Source organism: Columba livia, chromosome 13 (genome assembly GCF_036013475.1).
Source record: "Columba livia isolate bColLiv1 breed racing homer chromosome 13, bColLiv1.pat.W.v2, whole genome shotgun sequence".
NCBI classification, from domain to species: Eukaryota; Metazoa; Chordata; class Aves; order Columbiformes; family Columbidae; genus Columba; species Columba livia.
This window is the reverse complement of record NC_088614.1, coordinates 16,513,207-16,535,176: the sequence shown is the minus strand read 5'-3', so window position 1 is coordinate 16,535,176 and position 21,970 is coordinate 16,513,207. Positions and strand designations below refer to the sequence as shown.

At 41.5% G+C, this 21,970-nt stretch overlaps 1 protein-coding gene across 3 annotated transcripts in view; it reads right to left on the bottom strand.

The window, feature by feature from the left end:
- The window catches only part of LOC110355908 (uncharacterized), a 70,951-nt gene that overhangs the window by 24,123 nt on the left and 24,858 nt on the right, over window positions 1-21,970 (bottom strand). The window contains exon 1 of one of the 3 annotated variants that reach the window (XR_010465828.1): window positions 215-329. The exons of the other annotated variants lie outside the window; for them this stretch is intronic. The gene's annotated coding sequence lies outside the window, so the exon portion shown is untranslated. Of the gene's footprint in view, window positions 1-214; window positions 330-21,970 lie in introns of those variants that run through there. 3 annotated transcript variants of the gene reach the window in all.

Here is a 21,970-nt window from a genome sequence, read left to right as displayed (position 1 = left end):
ATTGTGTGTGATTTGTTACCAACATTCCCAACCCATAAAAGCTATACCTACAGTTTATTTGGCTCATTGTTCTTTTATCACCTCAATACACCACACTTCATGGTAAAAGTGACAGACACTCAGCTGTAGTAAGATCTGCCTTCAGTTGGCTATATACATTATTTCATTCTCCATTAAAAAAAAAAAGTTCGTAACTTTTTGTTAAATAACTTACTTTCCTTGCAGGCAGCTCCTAGCCACTCTCTTACTCAGCACATTTTCCAAGCTCTGGATCAAAAACATATATTTTTAAAAGCCAGAAAGAGCTGTTTTAAAAAAGAATAAATTTACTGTCAGTTAATACATAATTGACCAATTTTTTTCCAGAAGCCCCATCAGAATTGGAAAAAATAAATGATAAATATGTCTATATGGAAGAGCCTATGAATGCCTCTGAAATGGAGCAGAAGTGCTTAAAGAATGGGCCTCTGTATCTTCCAAACAATCAAAACAGAAGGGAAGTGGAGCAAAGTTTTCTTAAAATATTTCTTATTTTATTCTGCAACATACAGCAGAAAATATGCTAAATCAACAGCTCTGGCAGCCACCAGACAACGCTTCGATAAAACATGCTGGATTTCATGATATCATTTAACTTCATGATATCATTTAACTTCAACCTTTTTTTTTTTTTTTTAATTAATCACAGCATCTTCAAAGTTGAAACATTTTCCTTTACTGATGAGCCAAAAAGACGATACGAGCCTAGGCACCTGCTGCACTGCAGTCAGTAATTTCCATATTAACTTTCCCCAGAATTTCATGGCTTTATTATTTGCGTCCCAGGTCCAATGATCTCCTGCAGCAGAAATTTGCTTGCAGGCCCAGCAGGCACAGTCAGGCAGTACTGAAGACTGCTGATTGTCCTTGGGCTGGATCCTCAGCTGCAGCCTTGGATATAAACACGCAGCCCAAAAGACAGTAGCCCTGATGAGAAGATGCTGCAGAGATTCAGCAACACTTCCAGATGAAGTGTGAGTGAAGAGGTGAGCAGGACGGTGTGTAATGTACCAGCTGCCAGCCCTGCTTGCAGAGAACAGCAAAGCCAGCTGGTAGCTCTTGCTGTGGGGCAAGAGCAGTCTCTTGATGCTTCATCCAAAATCTCTGCAGTGCTACTACCGCTGCACCTGTATCCTTCGTATCTGCTCATGGAAGTGGCAAAGGTTTTGCTTGTCCTAGTAGCACCTCCCACCTCAAAAAACCCCCAAACTCACATACATTAACTTACTCTCTACACTATACACAATATAAATAAATAATAAATCCACATGTAGAGGTGTAAGGGGGCTGAAGGGCTGTTTTGTGCAAAGATCACATTTTAGAGGAAACCAGGTCACATGAGATTCAGTGGCAAGGGGTTACAAAGTATTTTAAACATATCCAGGATATGGGGTCAGGTGATAACAACCTTTGCATGTACATAAGCACATTTCCTTGCACTATCTGGCAGTGCACATCAACCCTTACTCCCTCTCCAGCTGAAGTTTACTAAACATCCTATTTTACCAGCAAGGAAGTTCCACAGTCCGAGCTGCCGCGATGTGCTCAGGGCCAGGCAGCAGGGGTGGCGGGAGCAGCACCCACGAGCTCTGGCCGCTGTGCCGTGGGGCAAGGGCCAGCCTGTGCCTGAAGATGGGGTTCACACTCCTGTGCTGCTCTGGGTGACTGGTTTAGATACCGCCCCGCAGCCTGCTGACAACAAAGCACAGGCTTGTGAGCACAGCGAGAGGCACCCTCCTGGGTTTTGTCATGTTTGGGTCTTCGGCGACAAAACAGTTGCAGTATGTTGAATAAAGAAGGCCAAAAGGTGGGAGAGCCAGAGGTGACCCAGGCAGCGGGTCAGTCTGAGGAGCAGATGGCCACTGGTCAGCCTCCTGCATGCTGCCAAGTGCACCAACTTTGAAGGACATGGGAATGTCAGCAGAGAACCTTTTCCAGTGGAAATATCAGAGTGGTTTCAAAACAGGTACCCCTGAGGAGCATACCCCACCCTCCCCAGGGCCTCCTGCAGCGCACGGCGGAGCCAGCTACCAAGCAAGCGTTACAAAGGCAAGAGCAGCACCACCAGTCCTGCTCCCCCTCTTCCAAAATGGCTGGTTTTAGCTGGGACTGGCACATCAACCCCCAGACGCTGTGTAACCCCAAGAGGCCCAACAGCACCTCTGCCTGGAGATGAGCAATTATTATCTGGGAGGCCATGGAGGAGACCCTACGCTTGCGCCTGCAGCTGTGAATTGCCGTGAACTCCACCAAGTTCCAGCACAGCAAGTCCAGGTTCAGCTCTGCAGCTATCTCATTTTTTTTTTTTTTTTGTAGCAGAAGCTTCTGGAAGTCACTAAAAATAAGTTTGTTTGGGTTTTTAAACCTAACCAAAACACATTTGTGTCGTCTTTCAAGATGGCACTTCCCCCTTGTCCCTACTTGACAACAGATTTTTCAGTCATTAAGAATGCTCTGCATGCACAGAAATATCTCGAGTTATTTTTCCCATAATCAAAAGAAAACAAATCCCAGAGCAGCTCTGGCAGGCGGCTTCCGCCCAGCACCGTGGCCCCCCAGAGACCCATCATGCTTGGCTGCTGCCGTCAGAGGACAAACGGGAAAGTTTGCTTTCAATGTAAAATTAGACATTGAAACAAATCGGCTTCTTTTTTTCAGCCCCCAAAAAAAGAACCCCAAACTCTTGCCCAAATATTTTGCCATTAAACATATCCTGAGACAGTAATTCAGATGTTTATGAGTGCCTTGGATTGTATAAGCCAGCGCCGATGTTTTCTCCCCGCTCCGCTCCTGCTGTGTTTGTTGTACTCCTGAGCTTGGGGCACGCTGCGGTCCCTCCTGCCAGCCGCCCAGATCCCCTCCGCATCCCGCTTCTCCTCGTGTGCTTCCTGCTCTAAGGCCCTTCCTGATTGTACAGAATTGGCATTTGGGAGGAACAGCAAAGTTATTTACCTCGTTATCCTCCTTTAAATCCCTCCCTAATACTCCCATCTGCTGTGATACCTAAATGAATTAGAGCTGGTTAACACACTATGGCTACCACCTGTACCCATCTATCCCGTCTTAAATTTGGATACTAAGTTTCTGAGGGCAAAAAGCTGGTTTTTAATTACAAGGAAGACATTCTTGCAACTCTACAAGTTTACAAGTAAACACCAGCAAATACTTCAGTATTGCCAAAATCTTCTTTGCCTAATGTAATTGCAGTTCTGCTGTAGGAAGTATTTCTATGCCTAGCACGGAAAGCTGTCCTTACAAACAAACAAAACAAACCTTATCACAGCCATCCTCAGCAGTACCATTCCTGCAGTGGGTTTACATTGTTAAGTGCAAACTAAAGAGATTTTGTAAGCACTCCACAATGATTTACTCAGTCTTTTTCTTCCTCTGTCCATTATAGATAACATTGGCTACCATCTAGAATCATTGACAAAAACTTGTGAAACGCTTTGCATTCGTGTGATGAGGACCTTAGCAAGAGACCACTGTCACATTCTTAGCCTTGGGTCTACAAGGTCAGATGAGTCACTGCAGTGTCTGCTTTTCACATCTGATCAAGCGTGCAAAAACCTGGGGACAAATGCTCCTGCACATTACTCTTATGTCCCGGGGATCTTCATTCAAGAGTATTCAGAGAAAACAAACCTGAAACATGGCTGCAAAGGGACATCACCTAAAAATTTAAATAGAGTTATAAAAAACATCTGGGGGTCTATACCAAACTTTTGCTTTCCACATACAGCACCCAGCATAATGGAGACCTAACATATTATTGAGCCCACAGACTATGATTTGAACATTTTTATTTCAGCGGATCCACTAATTCGTTATATGTCTGACCTTTGTCTTTACAGCAGCTTTGAGCACTACAGGATCTTTAAACCTCAGCTAAGTTTCTGGCCTTAGAAATAAGCATCATCATACTGTATACTCCACCACCAAGAATGCAAAATAAATGTTTAGTGTCACTGAGTTTTTCAGTGCAGAGTTGCATGAACTACACTCCAGAGAGCTCTGGAAAATAAAAAAATTACAGTAGCTCTGATAACTATAAAATATTCACGAAGTGAAGCTCAAACACATAAAGGATCCCAGTTGTGAAAGGTTCTTTCACTTCTGTTAACTGCAAAGAAATAATCAGAGGCACCACTGACTATTGCCAAACCCCTGCTGCATCAGGCTTTATACATGTAGGATCGCACAAGCCACTACAACAGGATTTTATAGTCTCTTTTAAGCTGAAACCTAGTTCTTGGTCTTATTCTCCGCTAATGAGAGGGGGGTCCTGAGCACAGAAACGCAGAGACTAGATCATGGCAAAGAGCAAGGAGAGAAGACAGTACTGCACGTGGGGAGGAAAACAACTCCCTGCCTTTCCTTCAGAGATAAATTGTTTCTAAGGGCTGGGTTTCATGAAAAAAAAGACAACACGGCTGAGCACAGCTCTTGAGGTGGTTCTTTGGCCTTGGCAAAGCCACTTGGCCTGGGGGGAGGCACAACCAGGTCTTAGGACATCTTAATCCCCTCCAAGCTTGGTCCATCAGCAAGTCATTCAGCAAAGTGTAGTGCAGCTTCACATACTTCGGGGAATTTGAGGATCGTCAGGAACCTACCAACCATACTGTGTCCCCTGGTGGTGCAGACACCTTTTGCCTAACCATCCTCGCGTTTCAAGTGGCCTCCAAGTACCATGAGCAGTTGGAAAGGTCAGGATCAGACATTACACACATAGACTTTCCTTTTAATGCTCAAATCCAAGCCTCTAAGAGCAAAAGCAGCAGCAGCAACACCAGCCAACAGCAGCAGTCACAGTCCAGTCATCAGAGTCACTTCTGTGGTGGGCTCTGTCCCACCTGGGCTCCACAGAAATGAAGGTGTCTGCAGCCAGTCACAAGCTTATAAAAATAAAATGGCTTTATTCTTTAAGTTTTTTTAATTATACTGAAGAAGAGGTGAGTAAAGGCAGAAGCTCTTCCATTTGAGAATGTTCCATTCCCCAGCTTTTACAACATTTGTGTACAGGATACCACAGAACTCCATACAGCCACCTAGTGCTAGAAAAATCACTCCTCCACTTCTGCGTCTGTCCTCTGCAGTCCCAGAAGTGCATGTGTATGTGAGACTGAGTGTCGGGCAAGGAGGAACCAAAGCCAAGTCTCTGCAAAAGTCAAGACCGTTCACTTCCAGTTATGGGCAGCAGCAAGTCTGAGAACAAAACGGCCGATGAACTGTGCACACAGGAAACATGCCCTTATCCCAATAAAGAAGATTGACAGACATCCCACAAAAGACACAGCTACTGACTGTGGATTCTCCAGCGGTTGTTATCTGTGCTGCTGGGCTATGCTGAGTAGCAAGTAGATCTTCTTCTTTACAAGGGTATCCCAGCTGCCCACCCCACTGCCAGCCTTCCAAACACATTGCTCTCTTCCTAACATGGAACTACCAAGATTTGCTTCAATCAAATCCTTCTCATTTCTCAGCAATTCCTTGCCATGATAGGACCAAGACTGCCTGTCCTTGTATTTAATCATGACCATAAAAAGTGTAGCATGCTCCTTCCAAGTCACTTGCTCCTACATTCATACCACCTCCTCCTGTGTGGTGGCAATCACGCAGCTGCACAGTGGAGCAGATCAGGGAACCAAACTGGGTTAAAACTAATGAGGAAAGAAAGAAAAACAGAAAGAAAGAAAAGGTTTGCATTCAGCCAGATCAATTATGTGGTTCCTGTTCACTGTATAAGTGAATAGATGCTCATGCCAGCAGGAGATGGGGGCCAGCACCAGTGCAAGGTGGTGGCCTGATGTATTCAGCAAACTACGGCCCCTGTCCTCATGTCTGTCCCCACTGTGGCCAGAAACAGTCACTGGGAGTCTGAAATATGCCCCGCAATGCCTCTATCAGGGCATGACCCCGATTAAAACAGTTTAGTTACTTAATACCTTTCTTTAAAGTCATTGTTCTTCTGGAAGATGGCAGAGCTAAGCCCACTCAGGAAGCATTCCATTTGGACGCCGGTTTGAAATATCCAATTTCCCCCTCCCCCCCTTGAAATTTTAAAAGATTTTGCCATGCAACCAGCTAACCAGGTCTTTGAGGGACAGAGTTTCTTGTTCTCTTGCTTATAAGGGAAACTTGAAACAAATTAAAATTATTCTGGCCTTGTACTAAAGGTCAGCATTGTGGGGAATGATGACTTGTTCGGAATTCAGTCAGGAAGTTTAACACAAATAATCCAGCTTGAAGTTCTGTGAGAACAAGTCCCAGCCAAAAAAAAAAAGTGCTGATAGAACTAATTTAAGTACTAAACCTCTCCTTTCCAAACATTTTTTTCCATTGATAAATCCAGAGGCTTTTAAAGCTTCCATGTGAACAAGTATTTAGCTGAAGTGTGAAAGAGATGCTATTGGTACCTTCCCAGATAAAACCAGGCTTTTATCAGGAGATTTAAGCAGGAAAGAGCAGAGGAAGGAACAGAAGGTATTGTTGTAAATTGCTGTGAAGATGGACTGCACTGGAGTGTCACCATTACTTGTTGTAAAGCATAAGGCTGCCTCAAACTCTTTTAGCAAACTGTTCTGCCACAGAAAAGGGAGAACAGCTGACAAAACCCAACAGCTTACTTACAAATAAATAACTAATTCTTTGTTAGTAAGGAAATACCTTTCAGGAGTGCAGATGTCTTCTGCATCTGTAAACCAACATTTGCCTCTCTGAAGCTACACCATTAATTACATTTGGAAGTGTCCACAACTTAGAGAAAGCCCAGAAGGACTTTAAGAGATTCTATTCCTTCTAGAAACAAGTATTAAAAAACAGATATTAGAATTAGTAAAAGAGCAAGTAGATCTCTACCTTCATGTCACTGCCAGCCTTGAAAGGATGACTTCAAAAAGAATTACAAAGAAAGCATTTATGGTTTAGATTATATATATATATATATATATATATATATATATATATATGTTTGTGTGTACGTAAATACCCATGTACAGGGGTTTTTCTTAATAAATTCCATAGGGACACAATGGGTCTGGAGTTCCATCCCCAAAATTCTGGAAACAAGAAGAACACAAGCTATCAGTTCCTCACAGGTTTACACCTCTGTGGTTGGTCTGACTGAAGCCAGTAGGGCTACAAAAGCATCTGCATCCAAACATTTCAATCCAGACTTGGCCAGTATGGTTTTGTTTCTCTTGCTGGCCAAAAGCTGTTACCAATAAATGAGGCTTTCGATCCCGTCTTGTCATTACAGAGCATTCAGTTCCCCTGGTTAAGTAGCTGTTCATATAAAACAAGTTGTACTTGGGACTAGAGAAGCATCAAAACCAAACAACCTGCAATCTTCCTGTAACAGTCAAATAATACAAGGGCAGGGTGCCATGGTCAGTGCTGACACTGTCCTGCAGACAGAAAAAGCCATGGATCAACCATGAAGTCTACATAGTACTTAAAAATTTCAGAGTTAGAATAATAATCAATTCACTTTAAAAATACACTAGTAAGCTATACATTCAGTTTCTATACCTGAATCTAACAAGACAAGCTGCCAAGTACTAGTAATAAAAAGCCTTCATGACTTACGGACAAACATTTTGATAATTTTTGCAGGAAGAGTTGCTGTGGCCTACATTTCACCAGCAAACATGCTTTGTAAACATTGGTGCAGTGTTTTTAGCACAATTCAACACTCGGGTCTTTCCAAAGAGTTTTCTGCTGTGTTACCTGCACACCCGGTTTCATCCCATCCGTCCCTGCACGATCGTGACTCGCTGCTGCCCTCTTTATTCCAGTATCGGCTCCAGTGCACGACAAATTCAGCAGCGCCAGAAATCTTTCTCACACTTGGTGACTGAGTCTCCATTACTTTAATATTTACCCTCTCTTATCAGCAAAAATAACCTGGAGAAAGTTACGCTTCATGTAGTCCACGGAGGAGGGAAACACAATAAACAGTACACATGACTTACTGAGTGGTCCCTTCCAACAAGCAACACGATGTTTTGCCACCCAAGGTGTTGTAATCAGACCATTAAACTGTGGCTGTTTCCTTTCGGCTCTAATGAAGCATCAGCAAATGGATAACATATCTACAACCTCTCTCCTTCGTCTGTCTCTGGGAGGCAGGTGCAGACTCGAGTGAGGTTCACAACTTGGATTCAGATGTGACCGATTTGTGAATTCCCAGGCAGCTATCTGGAGAAAGCTTACTGCTGCCAAGAACGTGCACGTTGGAACATCGCTGAATGTCATCTGTGCTTACAGTAACGGTTGCGCTTCATTCAGTTCCTCAAAAGAAAGGATCAGAAGGACACTGGAGAAATATTAAACGTTATGGTGTTTAAATAAAAGTGCCAACACCAGTGCTCTCACTCCAGCTGGTTGGCAGAGAAAGACACCTACAAGTGCTCTCCCAAGGCAACTGCTACATTTTGCTAATGCATTTTGAACAGTTATTTCAGTGGGAAAACCCCCAAACCTCAGTTTCCTAGATTATATAATGTTATATAATAAAGTATAACCACATGCAATCCAGCTCTGCCTTGAGTAGGCAAGACATTTTAAAAACAGCTTTTGAAAAGTTAGTTCTCCCATACCATGTAAAGCACCAGTTTTGTATTAGTGATATAGAAATATGAATTTAAATCATGCTCAACTTATTTTTTGCCAGCTGACTTGCTCAGGATGTTTTTTTTCAGTTTGTCTTGTTTCTCAAACCAGCAAAAATGAAAGGATTCACTAAAGTGTCATTTTCAATGCTGAACATTAAAGACAAATGTTCCTTTTGGCCAAACCCGAAAAAGTTTCTACAACTCTGCTCTTCACTTGTAATAAAGAGTCAGACAGTCTAGTATTTATTCTGTTTCATAATTTAGTCTACACAACGTACTGAAAAATAAGAAACAGCAATGCTAACCAAAAGAGTAAAATTCATCCCAAATCTTTGTTTATACGTGTAATGTCAGCAAAGCCCCTTAGTATGACTGTAGCACAGCAGCAGCCCCATTTCATGCTCTGAAGGAAGAAAAGCTTTTCCAACAAACCTGTTAAACTTCATCCCAATTTACTAATAAGTATACCTGTATTTTTTTAATTCTTTGCTTGTGTATAATATCCATGAAACAGAGAAATGTATTATCAGATATTATTTAAAGGGTACCTTGTCACTGAAAGACAGTGACAGCGAACCAGATGCAGCACAGTATTTTGGTTTTCCTCCAAACCCTCCTTGTCCAAAAAAGGATATTGGGTAGATCCCTAAAGTATCAGCTTAACTGTAAGGCTATGAATCATGCCCTAAGCAACCAGAACAACCATTTGCAAGCACCAAAGCCTGAGAGCCATCTTCTGAGCAGCAGAGAGGTGGGAAAGGCAATGGTGTTCAGCAACAGCAGGCAGTCCGGAGGCTTGGAGTCTGTAATTTATAACTCATTACATCTAAAAGATAGTCCCACAGCAGAATACAGGGAAACAAGCAGAGTCCTGAATTAACGCACAAATACTCTGATCACAATACCCATTGTATTTTTTCAAACTCTCCCTATTCACTGAACAAGGGTGAAGCTCCCCGCACGACCAGCAGTGAGGAGCTCTGAGCAGCACCATATCCCTCCCATTCCTGCCGCCTCCAATGAAACAACAACGTGACAGCAGTGACACAGAACAGCTGCCCACAGAAAGTTTACTTTCCTGGGCCTGCAAGAGCCTACCATCCCCAACTCCCTGCACAATGTCACATCTACCTTTCACGCTGCTCGGGGCTTTTAAAAGTCTCCAGGGCAGCAGTGGATGGCATGCAAGGGAGGAAACAGTAACCTCCTACCTCCAGACTACTTTTTCAGTTTTGAGGGTATTTTTTGCCATCTTGGAGGACTAAAATAGATCAGGAGGTCTGTCTCTCCCACCACCCCAATCATTGACACAGATTCTTCCTGGTTGTGAATGCTTTGTAGGGCTTGTGAGGAGCAGTAAACAAATAAACAAAGCTTAAGAGTCCCCCAATCCCCTCCCATTAATTTTTTTGCTCTAGCCTCAAGCTCAGAAATGATACAAGGAAGGGAAAAGGAATTTGAATGTATACACAGAGAACTACGTAGCTACAGCATAAATGCTTGAAAATATAACCCATGGGAATACCGACTGGATGCTGAAGAAGCCAGTTGCATGTAGAAAGATTTTAGTTGCTAAGTTAGACTCCAGACAAGGTTTTAAGAGCTTCGAGAACTTGTGCTCAGGTGTGTGCCTACTTCATTGGTTACCACTTTGCCACGCACACTTGAGCCAAATCAAACAGCCTTGCAGTAGCCATAGACACGTATCTCCAAGAGAGGTAGACCAAGCTCACTTGGGACAGACACCTGATGTGAAGGAAGCTTCCTCTCACATTCTTCCCCATGAGTGTGGTGAGGCACTGGAACAGGCTGCCCAGAGAAGGTGTGGATGCCCCATCCTGAGAGTGTTCAAGGCCAGGCTGGACAGGGATTTGAGCAACTTGGTGTAGAGGAAGGTGTCCCTGCCCACAACAGGGGGTTTGAAACTAGATGGCCTTTCAGGTCCCTTCCAACCCAAACCATTCTGATTCCATCCAGGAAAGCCTCTCTATCCACAGCGAAAACCTTTGCTGACTTGAACCTATTTACTGTTTTCTTGCTTTCCTTGTAGGACAGCAATATGATAATTTTGCCAAAACAGCAAAACCTTATATTCTCTACTGTGACTTTTTGGAAATGGGACATTTCTGGTAATCCAGAACAACACTCTGGTTACATCTTGGAAAAAAACAAGTCTCCTATGTCTCTCACCTAGTTGTCTCAAAGGTTGCAGGAACAGAATGTATGCCCACATCATTGTTTACTGTGCAGTAATTGTTGGTGTGCCCCTACCACAAGATAACTCAATACCCCAGGATTGAGTGGAAAAGGCTGGAGACAAAAGGCAAAGGTGCAATCAGTAATTTTCTAATACATGCATGCCTTGTTGTTTTTCATTTGTTTCTGCATTCTTGACCTTCTGAAGTCTCACTCGAGAAACTGAAACTAAGGCAGAAGTTTTTATTGAGTGAAAAAAAAAAACCAACAAACCTGTATAAGAGTCTAGGAGAAGTCAAAGATATCCCGTTCATGCATCAAGGCATCACTTGGCAAGTGTTTGAAGTGGGTAAATAATTTTTGAGCAGACGCATTGCCGCTAACTTCAACTACATGCATAGCTTCTTGCAGAAGCTAAGCCTTTATATTTCCCAGTGTAAAAGCAAAGACTTGCTGGAATCCAGGCAGAAATAAAGTTGTTGTGTCTATAGATTTATTCAGGTAACATTAAACACATACCTCTCACAAACAAAGCAAAACACAGGTAACTTAGTGCTATCATCATCAGAGAACCAACTCTTTTGGATACAGCATCATTTGTAATTACACAAACACTCATCATAAGAAGCTGAACAGCCTATGGCCATGATCACATAGTTACACTGGGAAAGAGAATCTATGGACAAAATTTACACAGAGAACCCAAAAAGCATTGCAGCTCTCCAAGGAAGCACGTAAAATTGATATTCTTAAAGAAATTAAATAGATTAAGTAATAGCAATTCTTAGGAAGGAAGCCAAGTATTAAATGAAGAGCAGTAACAGCTCTTAGCGGAAAAACCTCAGATAATGATGCAGGACATTTTGACAAGGCCTGCACACATGCTGAAAAGACTTTTCTGCAGTCTTACTGCGGCTGCATACAAGCCAACAGCAAACCTCAGAGCCGAAGAGTCAACAAAATGACAAAAAAAAAATATGAGAACTGCATTTTGAAACTTGAGCCTGTCTCTAATTCTGCGCAGAACAAATTTCTGAAGTTGAGATTTCCAAAATGAGTAAGGCTCAAAGTGCAAAGAGACATTTGTTTCCAAGTATTTTTGTGGATACTATGGGTGTCTGGCCTGCTGACACAGTTTAAAGTTTTGAAGGAAGACGAGAGTGGGTTCCTGTCAGCTGAACGGAGAGCTCATTTGTGCAGTGCTGCCTGAAGAGTGGTTGCAAGGTCAATACTTAACACTTCTGCTCCTGCCTTCTCTCACTGTCTTTGAGCAATTTGCTTAATCCTCAGGAAGCCATTCAGAGAGCTGAAAGAGCAGTATCTATCTCCCAGTGGTATCACAAGAAATAATTTGTTGACATCTGTAAGCTGTTTTGACTCTGTGGTGATGGACACCAGAGAAAAATTTAGAAACAGATGTCTATGCAGAAGGAGAAAAAAACAACTGTGAATGTGTAAACATAAAATATTTAGTGCTTATATAAATCCAGCTCTGTCTAACAGAGAACTTCTACTTAGAAAACATAACTAAAGGATAGTTTCTGAATGAATTAAACGACAACACAAGGTTTATGTGATTTTTCTTTACAGAATTCAAACACAAAGACTATATCTTCCATGATAGTATCTCCAGCAATGCTTGTGAGATAACCAAGAGGATGGTTTGCATTGGACATTTCTTCTCTCCTAAGAACACAGATGAGGTTAAAAGAAGACAGACAGTCAAATTGACATAAGACTGTACTTCAACAAGCAAACTTTGTGTAAAGATTAACCAAGATCAAGATCTTCTTCCCTTCTAGCAAAGGGTCTCACACACCATGTGTGAGAATCACATGGCTGATACCCAATAAGGAAGGATTTCTGTCATAAATCAATAAAGTTAGAATATTATCAGCAAATGTTAGAAGTGAGACTCACAATTAGTTTCTGTATACAACAAACCCTTGATCTGGGTTTTCACAGGATCGCTGGCCTTAGACACCAGTATATTCCTGTTGCTCCGTTCCTAAATGTTAGGATTCAGAGAGTGGTGCCTCGCTGAAGTCAAATGACACCACAGTAACCTGCAAACTCGCTCTCCAACACCAGCGAAAAATAATGTTGCCTCACTTAAAATGCTAATCAAGATCTGAAAACTGGCTGGGTAACATGCATTTACTCCAACTTCCAAGGGAGGTACAATTTAAAAGCATTACAAGTCGTTCATCTCAGTGCACCAAAAAAATACAAATAATAAAAGAGTGCCTGGGGCAAGCACTTTTGAGCTGCTTATCTGGGACTGTTTTTAGTTATGGTTAGTCATTAGTACATTCTTGTTATCATCCCACACTACTTTTTACCTCAATTGAGGACAGTTGACCAAGTCTCACAAGGCATAGTTGAGACATATCACAAGGTTTCCTACAGTACAAAATTTGTTGCTATTATTGAACCTCTATTTTCCTTAGTGTTTAATTCTTGCCCTTTCATAGCTTCAGGTTCACTCTTTTGGAAACCAGTCTGCTCAGTAACCCAAATCTCACTTTCTTCCTCAGAATGACAGCAAAGCAGAACAAAATCTCTTCCTTGATGTTTCCAGTGGTGGAGACTGGAAGGAACACAAGGCTTGCAGGAGAGAAGCACACTTATACAGAGAGAGGGATGATGAAAATTGACTCCATCCAGAAGCTCCCGAGGAGCAGCGGACCACTGTCCACTTCAGAGAAATCATGCCTAAAGAACATAGCAGCTCCAGATCTAATGCCTAGTTTGACTCAGTCCTAACCAGAACAGATCAAGGACAACAAAGTTCTTCTGTGGCAATTATAAAGATCTGTATCTTGTACTCCTTTTTTTTTTTTTTCTTTTTCCCTAATGCCACACAGCACAAGGTACAGAAGTCCTATAAAACATGGATATTTTGGCACAGTTCCTCTCAAAGAGGAATGGCCATCAAAACACACAAAAGAGTAGATGTTGGGGATTTCACTGGGATGTGGGATCCCCAAGTTCAAGACTCATCTGGCCAGACTCCAGTGACCTGAAGTGGAAAGTTCTCCTTTGTCTCAGATGTAGCGGGTACTTGTTTTCTCATGTCCCAAGTGCAAGCAATCTTTCTTCTCCCAGTGCTTCCTCCCCATCTCGCTCATCCCAAAGATGTTCCCATAAAGTGATGTATTTCAATTACATCTCGTTCAGCCCAAAATAGCCTGACAATTCTTAATCTCAGCATTTATTTTCCCTCCTTACTCCCTGTGGTCACATCACTTCAAATTGTCCTGTGTGAAAAGTTATTGTCTTGGATACAAAAGTGCAGAGCAGAATATTTATAATACTTAGGAGACCAGCAAATTTGTGTGTTGCTGAACATGGAGAATCACTAGATAAATTCCACGTGCATAAGAAAAACTGGGGCAAAATATCTTAGTTTTAAGGTTAGGAAGAGCCCTTTACCATGGATCTAGAAAGGAACTAGCAGTAACCTTCGGATCAGTGCACCGAGTGTACTCCTTGCACAAGGGACACTGCCTAACCCACACCCACCATGTGTTTAGTACAATTAATACTTTTAATAATGAAAAAAAGTATATTGTGTTAAAAAAACTTGTAAATACACCTCCCTCCCAAATTTTCCTAAAATATACTTATTAAGCTTATATTATTATCTTGCATCAAAACCAGATGACACTTTGGAAGTCTTTTATGCAAATTTCACATGTACATGACCATTTCTCAGGTATTGGTATGACTCAGCCAAAACCACTGAAATCACCAATATACAAATATTAGTAATGAAATAACATTGCATTTGGCAAACAGAGAAAGTTAACAAATGGTTACATTTACTGCAGGAGTGTTTGCATACAAGTTTTCTGAATAGCAAAACATGAAATCACCTTGCATTCCAAATACAGCTGTTCTACTATTAAGTAGGAAATAGACTTTTAGAACTAAAATCCTTCTAAACATATATGGGAAGTTTTAAAAACACAGATTGTTTTCCATCATTAGGTGGAATTTAGAAAGCTGTATCCTAGCAGAACATTTAATTGCAAATATTTTGGACAGTTTCATCTCACTTTAAAGTCAATCGAGATCAGTGCTTGCACCTGTCCCCAGGTGAGCAGAACAGGACGCTTCATCCAGAACTCAGATGAGATGGGGAAGGTGGAGAAGATAAGAAACTGGAGACAGTGCTCAGTGTGATACTGGGGATCACATCACTGTGGGTGTAGATGGCAGAGTATCACAGCCTGCCCTGTCCCAAAGGTAGGCACTTGGGCCAGTTTTCAGATAAGGCCAAGTAAGTGGGACTTTTTTCAACAAAATACCTTCTTCATCTAGAAAATGAAACAGGGAAAGACTTTACTGTTCTCTCTAAAGATCAGACCAAACCATGCATCTTTGGAGAAGCACCATGAGTTTATTCCAATTTTTAACAAGGGCCACATGCTGCCGAATCAATGGAACGGAGAAGCCCTGTTCCTGAGCTATGTGGCTCAGGCTGCTGAGAATGGCACACCACACCTATGCCCTCCTGGCTGTGAAATGCATCGACTTGGCTGGGAGGAGATGTTTCTGTGACACCTCATTCTCCTGGCATGCTGCACATGGAATGAACAACAACTGAAGGAGTGGGACATTTCTCTGTGGTTTACAAAACAAACAGGAAAAAAAAACCACACAAACCCACACCCCAAAGACGTCTGTGACTAATATGATATAGTGAAAAAAGAAAATCACACAAACATCTCTGTTTCCATGACAAGGTTTATGTATAGCCAGATGGTAAACAAGAAGAGCTGCTGCGTTCAAAGTGTATCACACTGATTGTGGAAAGACAGCTTTCATTTACAGTATTGTGATATAAATGAAACCTGTGTCTAGCCATATAGAAGCCTTATTGACAACCTGCAGCTAACATTTATCTCTGTCTCCAAGAGGCCAGTTCAAAAAGTGTATGATACCTGATATTCATCTTTATAATCACTGAAGGTGATGAAGGGTGTTGAATTCTGAGAGTTCTTGGGATCAAAGTCACTTGAGGGAGCTGGGAGGGAAACATCAGAGAACTCCCTGCCTCCTCCTCCTCCTCACATGTTTTCCACACACCCGAGCTAATAATCACCGGAAAGCAGATTTTAAGGCAAATGTTCATACACTAGGGGTTACAACAACAGGTGTGGCCATGGAGGACCTACTGGAGCTGAACAGGAATTCACTTTAATCTGATATTTGTTGCTAATATTTGTGCATATGCTAAATTACAGCTCAAATAATGGAATTACAGTCACAAGTTTGGGAGTTTCTTGAGAAGACAATGATGGCACCGTTCCTGTTTGGTATGAGATGTGACTTCAGCATTTAGAACTGGAAATGTGTCCAGTGAAACAAACAAAATGCTCACTCAAAACTCACCACAAACATAGAGACATTAGTCACTACATCCTAATGCACTGAAAAAGCCCCAAACATCAACCATTGCCATCTAAAAAAAACCCAAACCTCAGCATAGTAACACACACGAAAAAAGAAAGCACATTAATTAAAGTATTTGCTATTAATTATCTACAGTGGATGTAAAGAGATTAATCTGAACATACTAGGTAGCATTACTCATGTCTGCATGCCTGTAACAAAAGGAAAGATAAGGTTATCTGCAAGCTATCTACAGATACCAAAGATTTACAAGGAAAGCAACATGGTAGTTTCCATAATTCATAGTTAACTTGTTGGATTTGGGGGGTGGGGGAGCTTGGATGGTGAGAAGACAAAAGAGATCATGTTACTTTTCAGCTCTAGTTGGATGGTAGCAGACAACTTCAAACGGTAATGAAAAAGGGGACTTCCAGGCACCTTGCAGTATTTGTAACAGCTGGGCCCAAATATGGTTCCTTATGCAAACAGGTACTTGAGCATGTAAATCAGCACTTAAACAAAAATATCTCACTGTGTGCAAACATTTCCGCATGAAAGTTGCTCATTTCTTAAGCCAAAATCTGCTCCTGTTGAAACCCAGGGCACGATTTCTTTTGACTTCAGAGGATGCAAGAACAGAAACCCAACTTCAGCAAAAATATTCTTGAGGTTGCTTGGGGCTCGGTGTTTGTATAGGGGGCCGCTTTTTTTAAACACACACCAATTTAAAAACCAAACAAACATACACCACACAAACACAACAGAGTTACATATGGGACTGCCCATCAACTTGAAGATCATTCAGTAATCGGAATGGATTTAAAGAAAGTTATTTCTACAATATTTTCTCAACACGAAGTTAGTAAAACTTTCACAAGTAGTTATTTCCTGTAGACTGCACTCAGACTGCCACTGCTGATGGCACCCAAAGGCCCCATGAGTTTTGTCTACAGATTCAGAAAACTGAGAGTCCGTTGCATTTGGGATGCATTCACTTTTTCATTCCAAAGGACAGTACATGTTCCGCTTCCATAAGGAGTTTGACAGAATTCTGGTGTGTCAAATATACTGAAGCCCAAGAAGATAAAACCTATTTATTAGTCACAGCTAGTTTTGGTTAAGCTCCACACACTAATGCCAACTTGTTTCTTCATTTGTTTTCTTACAATTTTTCAATCAACTAATATGGTTTTATTGGTGACTACAAAGCATCCAGGAAAAGTGATCCATAAAACACAATAATGCTGTATGTTTCCTGTGGCTACTCAAGCTATTAAAAGGTTAGTTCACGTCTGTAGGCAGTGAAATCATAGAACCATTACCGTTGCCTTGTGGGAGCAATAATTCTGGGTGGTCTGTAACACTACAACTCCTGGCCTCCTGGATAGTATGACGATGTTGTCAAGAAGAGCCTATCTAGGAGTGTAACTAGGCTGAGGCTTTTTGACCTCATAGATAAATAGGTTTTGTTGACAGCTGTTCTATTATTTTTCAGATTAGCTTAGACTTGCATTTGGTTCATTCTCTTCCATGGGGGTGTGGAAAGAGAGAGGCCTTGAGATATCCGATAAATGTTTATCCAGCTGCAGTAGCTTGATTCTTGAAGTATAACTGTCAACGTCTCTGCTCCCTCATGCAAATCTAAATTTGTAAACAATCCTAATAATTCCCCCTTGCCGTTGTTCATTGTAGTTTTACATTCCTGAGCGAACAGCTACAGTACTTGTAGCAAGGAGGGCAATGCTAGTCAATCCAGTGCTGACTGCGGTGGAAAAAAAATGTACTAAAACCCTGAGCTCCCAGAACAGACTGTTCAATGCTAATTTTAAATCTTAAAAAACAGTGCCAGTCTGACATCAGAGTGGAGTATTTTTTCATATTTTTTAAATAATCAAGAACAGTGGGTTTTTTTTTAAAAAAAAAAGAAAACATTTGATTCAGTTCCCATTCCCTTGTGTAAATAGCCTTAGAACATTCATAATTTTTTTTAACTATGTAAACAGAATTGCACTCTGCAAATGTGTTCTTACCACCATAATTCATAAAATAAAATTTCTTTATGAAATTTGTCCCGAGTTTGTTTTTCCCAGCCACATTATGTTGAAGCAGAGGGCTAGTAAGTCTACTTACAAAGGCATCCACTCAGTTCTCTATATCATGAGCAAATTGAATGGTATAATTTTTCCTTTTTGATTACAAAAAACTCAAATATCTTGGAGAACATGATACACTGTCACTGAAGACATTTCACTCCAGCCATAGTAAACAGCTCTTTCCAGCATCTCTGTAGTTTCAGCAAAGGCCCAATATTGCAGGCTTTATGGGGAATAGCTTTAATGAAATTAATGAGCCTAATGATCTGTCAAGGCCAGTCTTGCACATAAACATTTGTAGCACAAGGGACTAATAGCCTAAAAATTTTAGAGACAATTCTCTTTAAATGTAACTTTTAAAAGTTCTTGTGAAGATGTTAAGACAAATAGTTCTTTGAGCAGCAAAATAAAGTATTATTTCTCATAGATTTTATGTTCTGAGATTGAAGTCCTCAGAGGATTTTCTAATGAATACTGCTTTTCCCTCAGAAAAAGTCAAAGTTCCTTTCCACTTTCTCCCTAGCTATTTTCACATCACTTTAAGAACAACCAAATTTGGTTAGATGTTGGCCAGAAGTTCAGAAGTTATATGAGAACTGATAAAGCAATGGCATAAACCCTGTTTATGGAATGATTGTCTAGCAGAAGACTTCTGCCATGGAAGTCTGAAAAAAACAAAGAAACAAACAAAACCACCTATGCTAGACCCACAGTCATAAAAGATGTGTCTAGATTGTATCTACTGAACTGCCAGATTATATGCTAAAAAGAATATGTAAGCACAGGGAGTCAGTCCAGACTAAAGTCTGCATTTCCTAACTAATGCTCTCAGCTTTGATGCAGCCTTTATATTACTTCCTAAACACAAAAGTTGAACAATGTCTTTCCTCACCCTTGTTCAGCTTGCCAGCAACTGGAACGTTGCCATATACAATCCCATAGCTTTGATATTACCCCACATTTCATGTGGAGTCTCCATTCAGAAAACCATTTGAATGAAGAGCTCCACTCCATGTCAGGCTACCTTCAGTTCCTGGTGGTAGGTGGAAACCTGAAATCTAGATCCTTGCCTTCATTTTCCCCACTTTTTCTTTCTCTTTTCTGAGATGTACACATGTGGCAGCTTTATTAATTTAACTCTTCCCTCTCCCTGGCCCCTTATCATCATAGCCTAGAATTTTCCACATCTGGTCTGGAGAAAATAGTCAGTTTGGCTGCCAAGCAGTCTCCATTGCTACCTCTAGAGCCCTGGAGGTCCCACACCCTCAGATGGCTTCTCATACCTCATCCCATCACAGGCACAATGACATCTTATGGCCACAAGTTGTTCTGTGTGTTGGTATTCCCCAGATTTGCCATCTGACTAAAACTGCACAATCTTAACATGGTATTCAAAAAGATGCTGGGATTAGCATGCATCACTACTGAGGGTCACATATCTTTCCCTTGTAAATGTCTAAGGACCTACTGTACACCAGGCACCGAAACTCGGTCCGGATGCATGAAGCTGAGGAATTCAAAATAGGTTTTCTGGGAAAATAGGTCTTCCGGGAAGCAGAGGAGGGGTATTACATCCTCTTCCTGGGCTCAATGAGCTCTCCATCATTCAGTGATATTAATAGTGGAACGTGATGCGAAAAAGAGTCATCTAAACCTACCAGGTAACACGACGCATGCCTGCATGACTCTAACACGGACAGTATACATGCCTGAAGGTCTGTTTTGACACACACAGATAGCACCCTTGTGATCCGACCCCCTTTCTGAAGTAAAAGATGATTTATTTTCCTGGAAAGTTTTGCTAGTGTATATGCGAGGTGGATTCTATTAAGAAATAATTACAGAATTCAAGATTTCTGAAAATATATTCCTTTTTAGGAATTGGTAAGTCAGCTAAATCTCATCTTCAAAGTAAGTTTATAGTGTCAGAGATGGACAAAGATCCCATAACATCAGTGAGGATACTTGATCTGTGCACAGATGAATTCCCCACTTTCAATTATTTCTCAAGTTCTGATTATTTTTGAAAGCTTGTGAGCCACCAAATTAGCTTTCCCCATTCTGCATCATGAAGAGACAACGTTAGGGCTATACATTACTCTCATCCTTCATTACAGCCATTTAACACAGAACAGGTCATGCCGTTCTATTTCAGGGACAAAGGTCCAGCCTTAGCCTATGTGGCTGTGTTCCATGATGCAACTAAAACCGCTCCATTTTCTGCAGTAAATGAAGAACCAGTATGGCTAGTATCAGCTCCAGTTGCTTCTGACTCCTTAGGCAACCAGGCACCATTCTGACAAACGAGTTGAGGCAGGTGGATTCAAGTTAATGCCAGAGCAAGGCTCAAACTGCCCTGCTCCACAGTGAGGGCACTGACCTACTCCTGCCTCCCGCTTCTGTCCCAGGAGGGTGTAATGCACGGGTTCTGGTTAACTTGAAAACTTGCCAGGCAGTAGTTGTTCAGCCTGATCAAGGAACGCAGTACATCACAGGGCAACGGGCAAACCAGAACATCTATTTATTGAATTAAGCCACAAAATAAAGGAAATTCTGTTCGCTCGCTTAATGGGAAGTTTCAAACAGGCCTCAAGACTGAGCTATTTAAAAAACAGTTCTCTGGATTTCAAATAATTTAAACGAGGAGATTCATAAAGTAGGAAGAAATCTATTTAAGTGCCATCAGCTCTTTTCCCTCCATCATTCTGCCTGCAGAGAATTAAAGAAGTGGAAGAGAGAGATGAAGAGGACAGGAAGAGTCAGAGTACAATATGACTATAGATTTCTTCTATCTAAGTTCTTACTGAACCATTCCACCACAATGCTCCTGTCATACACGCCAAGAAACAAAGAAAATCTGCATGGCTGTGTTTGTTTCGGGGAAAAAAGAATAAAGAGAAAAACCAAACACAAAAACCACCACACACCACCAATGCTTCTCTTGCCCTACAAAGTTTTACCCTTATACCTTCCCTTGCCTTTATTTTCTTTATAAACTTTGTCTCCCTGCAATGTCTGAGATTTCTTTTTAATCTTTCAATTACTCCCCAACATCCATTGTCTCAACTCTCTACATCTCTCCTGCTTTACATGCAACCCATGTCCTGCAAGCATGCAAGGAGGCCAAATACCAGTCATCTTGGCACAAGCTAGTACTTTACACCTATTCATAAAGGGAAAACATTCCTCTTTTCTTAAGGAAAAATAAAAAGAGGGGGGAGCAGAGCTCCACCAAGTACTCATAGCAAAGTTATGAAGCAATGTTTACACTCACCCTTTCCAAAACATGTCTGGTACTATAATAATGACCTGTCAAAGCTGAAAATCAAGAGAAGCCTCCAATACAGTGACTCTATTAATTATTATGCATAAAGTAATTATTTGCTTAGGTCTTGCAACTGTCTCCATCACACTAGCTGCTTTACATCCTCAGAACAAGAGGGTTTCCACAGGTAAGGTACAGCCCGGTGCAGGACAAGGGCAGCACCCAGGCTGGCCCAATGTCCGCAGGCATGAGTGTGGCACAGCAGCACCTGAGAGGCTCTCAAAGCCCTCCCAAAGTTTAGTCCCAGACTCAAACCTCAGAGTTGCCAGGGAAAGAGCAGAGGAGTCAGCAGAGAGCACCAA